The sequence below is a fragment of the Pteronotus mesoamericanus genome, unplaced genomic scaffold (assembly GCF_021234165.1).
Source record: "Pteronotus mesoamericanus isolate MK-2021 breed Mesoamerican mustached bat unplaced genomic scaffold, CSHL_Meso_final contig_24, whole genome shotgun sequence".
Lineage (NCBI taxonomy): Eukaryota > Metazoa > Chordata > Mammalia > Chiroptera > Mormoopidae > Pteronotus > Pteronotus mesoamericanus.
Genome location: NW_026555100.1, coordinates 14,581,440 through 14,589,734, shown reverse-complemented (window position 1 = coordinate 14,589,734; position 8,295 = coordinate 14,581,440). Strand labels below are relative to the sequence as shown.

Genomic DNA, 8,295 nt, shown 5'->3' with positions numbered 1-8,295 from the left:
ATTTTTGAAACTCTGTACTGCTTCTGTACAGATGATTTCTCTGATTCTAAACTTTTTTGAATATGTGGAATTGGTCTTATTTATTCAAACTAAATAAAGTGAGTTAGTGAGTTTATTTACTTCTCTTCTACAATTACCTGCTTTACACAGATTACTTTGAAGATAGTCAGGATTCATTTTAGACTTGAACCAGGAGGACTTCTGACAATACACCTCATTTTTAAAATTGTCTTCTCAAAAGTACTTAAGCCCCAGAAGATGCTAATGTCGGATAAGCAGCCAAAGGCTGATGTGGAGCAGTGAACAAATAGCCTGAGAATGGAAGAGATGCAGTCATCAAGCGTAACTGTTGTAACTTGTTGATCAGATATCTTCCACTTCTTAAATTCGACCACTTTGTGGTCAGTGGACAAGTTTGCTAGATAAAAGAGTGAGTGATTTGCTTGTTCCTTGACATACAAAATAGAGGATTATGGTGGCCAGTGGTTTCACATTATAGTCATGTGAAACCAGTGCCTCACCTCTTAAAACAGTACAGTAGTGCTGACCCATGCTGGGCCACACTCTAGATACTCTAAATACAGAATATGCGGGTTGGATGAGGTCTTGGTATCCAATTGTTTAAGTGCCCTAAATAAATCTAGTGTAGCCAGAGTGGAGAGCCACTTCCCTAGAGCAAAATGAGATCTGGAGTTGGGGTGAAGAAAGAGGGGAGATAGCAACAGAGACTTCAGGTAAGAGGGTACCCAGGTCATGAGCAGAGAAGAAGCCAGGTGCTTATTTCATTACACACACATACACACGCACGCACGCATGCACACATGCACTTCTTTTATCTGTCTAGTCTATGTCTAGAAAAGAAGAACAAGAGAGCAGTAAAAAAAATGAATTGAAAAATCACTACCCAGCCTTGGGCTCAGCTGGGTCTCAATAGCGTGGATTTGTAGGGAATTCTATTGGCATGGCACTGTGGCTTTCCTCTGAAACACTCCATCTTCTGTGCATAGAATTGGAAAGAGCAAGTGTGGGGGGTTACTTAGACCTTTGATTAGACATTGAGACTTTTCACTAGCCACTGAACTAAGAGGTGACAGCAGGCAGTTGATGGGTTCCATTTAGATTCTCCTGTGTCACAAAAAAAATGAGCCAGTGGCTCCTATGAGTAAACAACACTGCTAGTGGACACATGTTATTCCACTGCCTAGGAAATGCCACTTTGAGTGAATTCCCTACTCAAGATAGTGGTGGCCCGCTGAGCTTATATCTCTGTTCCTTAGATTTTTTCCAAGCCTCCCTTGCCATACTCTGGAGATGACTTTTTCATTTCAGACAAACTTTAGATATATAACCATCATTCTAACTATTTCTGTAATAATGACCTTCTTGTACCTCATGGGACTGCCAGATCCAGCCACGACACGGCTGATTATGAATTTGTGACTCAGTGGTCGATATTTTAAGACAACCTTTAGCCAGTTCCAATAAGGAGGCGGCAGCCAGCATCTTCTAGCAATTATTGTAATTTATGTATTAAAAAACAAAATAGCAATGCTCAGATTTCTTTAAGAGATTCTTGATTAACCACATGAGGATGGAGTTTCATCTGAAGGGGAACTAGCTTCTTCTTGTTCACCTATGATCACAGGGAATCTAAGTGAAGTGTTATCTGAGATTAAATTGTGGCTTTCTTTTCTTATCCCCCCTCCTTTTTTATTTAACTATCCTCTGCTCCAGCCGGAACCCAAGAGTTAGCATGTACAGTGTGCCTTCCAACTGAACTGCCTGATTGTCTATGACTCAGCTGTCCAGAGAGGCGCAGCTGGCTTGGCACTGATTTTCAAAGACTTCTTGCTCTCTTCCTCTCCTTCTCCCTCTCCCTCGCCCTCTCTTTTTCCCTCTCCCTCGCCCTCTCTTTTTCCCTCTCCCTCTTCGGTCAAACAGTGTGGATCAAGAGCCAATTCCTTTTAGCTGGCTGTGAGGAACACAGAGGGAAACTCCTAGTTCTCTGGCTACAGGCTTGGACTGGGGAAGCAACTTATAAGGTCAACGTCCCAAACCAAAGCAGACAGCAGTACAAATAAACAGCCATGGGGAGACAGACACGGAGTCAGGAAAATCCCCTACATGACTAGACTATCAGTTTCAGTAGCGCTGTGGCTGGGAGCTTCAGGTTCAAGTCCATGACACTAGGGCCAAAGAGTTTGCCTTGGACTAAGTGGGGTTCTCAAACCCATGTCTCTTTAGTCAGTGACATTTTGTTACAAATAGAAAAATCATATGTGGGATGGGTGGGAGTCAGTATCAGAAAATTATAAAAATGATGCGTTTTCAGTATTTGAGTTAACTGAGCTAGAAGGATGATCTAAATTAGTAAAGGGCGTCGATTTTAGTTCTCAAAAGATAGGGCCAGTGGGGAGGAGTCCTACTGGGTGGTAGTCTAAGAAATGAGTGGGTGTTTGAGACCATAGATGTCCATTTAAATCCTGATTCCAACTGCAGTTCGCTGTGATCAGTGTTACCAGAGGCAGCTGTGTCATGAAGCTAAGGAAGCTTCCATTTCAGGATTCCTCTCTGACAGGGACACAGCTAAGGGGTACTAACAGTGTATTCATATGGTAGTATGTTGTAAATTTTGCAAAAGTAAATTGTTTTGGTATTACTTCTCATAAAAGGAGGGACCTCTCCCAATTTGTATTAACTTCATACTCCTTAACACCTGAATCCACACCAGCTCAGAGTGGTGTTTGGGGCTGGAGGCAGTAGTGAAGGGAGTTGTCTTTGGAGTTCACTCTTGTTCCTGTTGATTCAGGAACGGCAGAGGGGGTGCTTTGCTCTGTGGGTCCAGCTTCTCATTTTCCCTGGTGGCTTAGGGTTTCCCATTCTTCTTCCAGGCCAGGCTCCCTTGTGTCCCTCAGGACAATTCAACGAGTCTCTACAGATACCTTCTGTATTCATGACCCCTACCTTAGAAGTAAATGAGTAAGTGCATGGGCCTGGCACAAGGTAAGCATTCAGTAAATACCAGCAGTGATAGATGGATTTAGTGTACTCAGGAGGGTACCCCTGTTCATGGGTACTTCACATCCCTGGCCATGGCAATTGTTCATGGTGGGCATGTGGCTTAAAGCAAGTTCTTTCAGAGTCCTTCCCTGAGTTATTTCAACTGGAACAGGACAAAGAAAATCTCTTTTTCTCTCTTCCCAGGGCTTTACAGAATATAGACCCATGGCTGGGGACAGACAGGCCTCCTGCCTGGTGGAAAAGCTGGTCTGAGAATGAATGGAGAAAGTCAGTAACACCCCAGTCCCTGATTTCAGCCAGCCCCATGCCATCTTTTTATGGGTTTATGAGCCAATACATTTCCTCTTTCTGCTCAAGTAGGTCTCTTGTCTCTTCCAAGCCAAAGCATCCTAATACATCTTTTATCTAAAATCATATTGTCTTTGAAAAAATTCATCCAGCTCCCTGTTTCTTTTTTCATTAGATCAAGGCTTCTTCTTCAGCATAATCTCTGTGGAATCATTCTTTAAAATGAACGTTTAATCACTTTTTTCAATACAACTAACATGAATGAATTACTATATATCTTTGACACTTTGAACTCAGCTACCATATACTGAATACCTCTTATTGTTCATGGCAACAGACTCCCATCTGGACTAGGTAAACTACCTGGAATCCGATGGCGTTTATATTGAAAAATAAATAAGCCGTAACTTCCCCATGCTCTATTGCTGACCAGAAGAGGGAACTCTCAGGTTGACGAAGGTTGGCTGAAATTTGTAGATTCTGGACTTAAGATTATCTCAGAGCTTGAAGGACATTTTCACCACCATAAGTTTTAAAACACAGACCTAGATGTATTGGGTGTAATGACTTTGGTATCACTGAAATTATTCACAAGAGACAGCTATTCCTATTAGGGATCTCTGGGGGTGGTGATTTCCTGTATTGATAGGGCGGTGTGACTAGAAGGCAGCAATTTTTATTGAGTATACATAGATGTATACAGCAACTCAAATTGATTTAGTCGACACTCAGATTAATGTTGCCAAGAATAAGACCTTTCAATTAAATAGTTAAGCATGAGTTATAACTAGTTTACAAATAATGTCTATGACTGACTTTTTAAATGATACCATTGAAGACCTTGAAAATAGACCTTTTATAAGTAGGTCTTAAATATATATTTATAATATTTATATATATATATTTCATATATATTCAACTTGACACCTAATTTTCACATAAAGTGGAAAAATGCATTTTAGCTCAGTTTGCTATCCCAGTTTTCACAAATTATATATTAGAAAGATTCAAATTATAGAGTGAGTGATGAATGGTTAATTACCTTGAATGGAGGGAATTCAGAAATTCTAAATTCTTGTCTTAGCTCTGTTCCTAAATTACTGCAACTAGCCTGAGCCTCAGTTTCTTCATCTGTAAAAATGATAGGGTTGAACTACGTAATAACTGCCATTTAGCTATTACATTGAGCTATTACTATGTGCTAGGCATTGCACTAGCACTCCGTGTACATTATTATACCACCATTTATTTCTCCCATTAATTCTTTTACTAAGTAGTTTTTTGGGTTGTTTTTTGTTTGTTTGTTTGTTTGTTTTGGTCTCTTTACACTTAAGGAAACTGAAGCTCAGAGAGCTGAAGAAACTTTCCCAAGTTCTCATGTCCCAGTAGGTGGCAGAGTAAAAATTCAGACTAGATTAGACCAAGTCAACAACCCACACTTAACTATCTGATACTGCTATTCTTGGATGATGCCAAAGATTCTTCCAGCTTCTATGTCTATGTAACAATCCATTTCAGCATTAACAGGGTTTCATTGTTATTTTAATATATTTGGACCAGATAGTGAGTTAATTTCTGATTAATCCAATTGTAATAAAAATGTGATCCCAGACCTATTTGTTCAATTATAACTGGCTTAAAACTAATTTTTAGAAAAAGTAAGATATACTAGGCAAGAAAACACTTGTGGTCATTTGATTCCATAGCTCCTGACCACATTACATTTTTTTAGACAGAAGCCCCGTTTAGAAGGTGAATTCTGTACTGAAAGGGAAATTAACCGTTCTTGGCTCTTTCTCAGTTAGCAAAATCCTAAACCAACACTCATTTTTTTTCCTGGTCTCTAATCCCTTTACTCTACCCCAGCCACCACAAACACTGTCTAACCGTGTGGTCTGACAGGTAGTTGGTGGTGGTGGTAGCGATTTTTATTCTACTCCACCTCCTCCAAAGGGACTTTGGGATTCCAAGAGAAACCTATCAACAAGCTCATGTTTAGTTTCTAGCAGGAGTGTCCAAACTTTTGGCATCTCTGGGCTATACTGGAATAAAAAGAGTTGTCCTGGGCCACACATTAAATACATTGCAACATGTAATCACAAAAAAATCTCATAATGTTTTAAGTAAATTTATGATTTTGTGTTGGGCTGCACTTATAGCCACTCTGGGCCACATGCGGCCTGCAGGCTGTGGGTTGGACACCCCTGTGAGTGTTCAAGGAGGAGCTGAGGGTTGGAGTTGCAAAGAAATGTTTTGTAGTTGCTCTCCACAGTGAGGGCGCAGACGGAGCAGATAGAAATATAAAATAGTGGAGAATAAAGGGTAAATGATACCCCAGAGACTCCTAAATGCTATGGTAAAAAATAAGGGGGAAAACAATGATTATGGGCTGGGAAGGGGAAAAGAAACAGAGTCCAGTTACTCTGTTTCCAAGGCAAGACTCAGATCTGTTGGAGAACGTCAGTGAGACACAAAGAAGGGAATGAACATGAAGCACCACAGCACGGCAGAGAGGCTTTCCATAGAGAGCAGACTTCTAACCCAAGCCTTTAGTTAAAAACTGAAAAATTCAATCAGGAAAAGTTGTCATGGGCAGAAACCACATTTCTTTTGCTCCTTACTATGTCCCTGTGCATGTAACAGTACCTGACACAGAGTAGGTATTCAACTAATGTTTATGAAATGAATAAATAAATAATTCATCTGCTTTCAATACCTAAATGTTGTATTTCACATAGACTTATGGCTCTGAAAATGTGGTTCCTGGACCAGCATCAGTGACATCACTTGGGAACTTGCTAGAAATGAAGGTTCCCAGGCCCCACTCCAAACCTATGGAGCCAGAAACTTTCAGGTTGGGGCCCAGCAGTCTGTGTTTTAACAGACCCTCCAGGTGAGGAGATGGGCCTGAAAAGTTAGGAAGACTCCCTCTATTCCTGAAGCATCCTTCACAGAGAACTGGAAGACACATTATAAAATGCAAGTCTAGGTTCCACATTAAATAGGTGAGGAAGCTAAGGCATAAAGAAGTTAAGAGACTGCCCCCAATTACACACTAATTATTAGCAGACTTAAGACAATAAATCACATCTTTTTCCCAGTCTTTTTTTCTACCATATCCCACTAGCTGTGTCAAATTACCAGGATTTTTGAAGTCTTCCATGACCAAGTCCCCTTATTTCTCCTCACATGTACCTCTATCACACCACTGCATGAGGTGTAGAAAAAAATCATGAGCTGGGAGTCAGACACTCACTGAACCTCAGTAACTGTGTTGATTCACTCACCTGTCTTGTAATTGCAGGGAGTCTGTGGTGTGTTAAGGAGTGGAGTGGGGCAAAAGGAGGGGGGTTGTTCTTAATCTGAATTTTCGTTTTTCTTTTTCACTTTAAAAGTCATGTATGGGAGTATTATTTAGCCATAAAAACAAGGAAATCCTGCCATGTGAGACAATATCAATAGACATTCAGGGCATTATGCAAAGTGAAATAAAGTTAAATACTGTATGATTGCACTTATAAGTGGAATCTTAAAAAACATAGCAAAACACAGACACGGAGAACAGATCAGTGAGCAGTGGTCAAAATGTACAAACTTCTGGCTGTAAATCCTGGAATGTAATGGATAACATGGTGACTGTAATTACCAATGCTGAACTGTGTATTTGAAAGATGCTAATAGAGTAGATCTTAGAAGTGTTCATCACAAGAAAACTGTGTGGTGATGGCTATTAACTTACTGTGGTGATCATTTCTTTACTCTATTTACAGATTTTTAACTATTTCTTCATTTCAGAACTGCCTTTATGTACAGACATCATAAAAAATGCATGCACGCTGAAGATTTTCCAAGGAATAGAAGCTGGAAATAAAAGTTAAAGGCAATCAGAAGAACTGAAATTGCCCCAGAGAAGCCCTAAGGGTCACACTTCCTTAAATGCCCTTGATAACCTCTTCAAGCGTCCTTTGGGATTATGTGGAAATTCTGGCCGAGGTGCATGGTGGCTAGCTCCATGTTAGTTGCATTCAGCTTCTCCTCCATTACTTGCTTGAAGACCCAATGGCATCTTTCAGAGTCAGAGACTTGTGCTAAACATCTTGCAAGGAGCTCTGGCCATCCTGCGAAGCAGAGCCAATTGCTTAGCATCAAACTGTACAAAAGTCTCAGGTGGGTCCATATGAAATAGTTGAGGTCCTTCATCATTAACTCCTCCAAAAAAACAGTGCTACTCCAAAGAGATGAGACATGATACCCAGATCTGCATCTTCTACAAACTGTGGAGCCAGACTGGACACAGCCTGGGTCACACGCTCCACTGCCACTGTCTCATGGTTCTGAGTCTCCACTCTGGCTTGATCAATTAAAGTCTTAGCATCAGCAATTAGTCCACTTATGGCCACTCATAACCTGTATTGGCATCAATCTCTACAATTGTCTTAATGGTGCTTGGCTCCATGAGTGGGGAGGTAACTTTCTTCTCCACAGCTAGGCACTCTCCCTCTGATGTCTGGATCCCAATGGCTGTAGAACTGAGATTGAGAGCCCCAATGGCAAATTCCACTTAAAATAATCTTCCTATGGGAGAAAAAGTATTCGCAACCCCACTGTACTCAGACCAGGCGAGGAACATGGTGAAGAGAGGAGAAGGTGGCGGCAGCAACGGGGGCTTTGTTGCACTATACATATACCAAATGATTATATTTACACTTAAAACTAATATGATTTACATGTTACATTTAAATAACAAATAAGCATATAGATACATAAATGTAATGTATGCTTATTAAATTAAATGAACTCTATCACAGAAACTATTCATAAATTATTTAATCTTTGAGCATCCTTAGGGACTCATTACTTTTTGTTGTTTAATATTCAGCTTAATATCTTATGAATGCATCAAATAATTAACATTTCTTTAATCATTAAACAGCCAACATTCCTTTAAATATCTGTACATACCTCATAACTAAAATAATTGAAAAC

General features: G+C 40.2%; 1 pseudogene; it reads right to left on the bottom strand.

Moving 5' to 3' along the window:
* Nucleotides 1-7,241: 7,241 nt before the first annotated feature.
* Nucleotides 7,242-7,939, bottom strand: LOC129069796 (proteasome subunit alpha type-5-like; annotated as a pseudogene).
* Between the last annotated feature and the right edge of the window lie 356 nt (nt 7,940-8,295).